The sequence below is a fragment of the Penaeus monodon genome, chromosome 23 (assembly GCF_015228065.2).
Source record: "Penaeus monodon isolate SGIC_2016 chromosome 23, NSTDA_Pmon_1, whole genome shotgun sequence".
NCBI classification, from domain to species: domain Eukaryota; kingdom Metazoa; phylum Arthropoda; class Malacostraca; order Decapoda; family Penaeidae; genus Penaeus; species Penaeus monodon.
Window position 1 is genome coordinate 40530034 of NC_051408.1, and position 495 is coordinate 40530528.

Genomic DNA, 495 nt, shown 5'->3' on the forward strand with positions numbered 1-495 from the left:
AACCCAGTTGCTTGTGACAATCAAATCAACCAGATTTTTTTTTATTCTATTTACATATTCTAAGCTGTAGCTTGTTGTCATCTCTATCTTATCTTATCCGTCTTGTTTTGTATTGTGTGTACATATCAAAGCCTTATACCATCATGCATTGATTCCTTAATCAAAGAGAATCTCCTCTTCGACTTTCTCTGCTGTCACGCATGGGCTTTTTTCACATTTAATACGTTCACTTTTTAATGATTAAATGTATCATCTACAGAATTCCTTTATACCTTCATCAAATCTAATCAAGTAATATTCCTCTTCGATTCTTTTCAGATCGATTTTTTACATTTACCCATTTAATCTGATAAGTCGTCATCTACCTATCCCTTATCTCGTTTAACAAACTACTAATTTTTTACCTCTGATTATCTATATAAAGATCATATTGCCATGTATTACCTTTCCTCTTACTTCTTAGTACAAACAGATTTTGAATAAGGGTAACGAGTC

The 495-nt window shown here is 31.7% G+C and overlaps 1 protein-coding gene across 1 annotated transcript in view; it reads left to right on the forward strand.

Moving 5' to 3' along the window:
* The window catches only part of LOC119588301 (glycine-rich cell wall structural protein-like), a gene marked incomplete at its 5' end in the record, with an annotated part of 15707 nt that overhangs the window by 4670 nt on the left and 10542 nt on the right, over positions 1-495 (forward strand). The window lies entirely within an intron of this gene.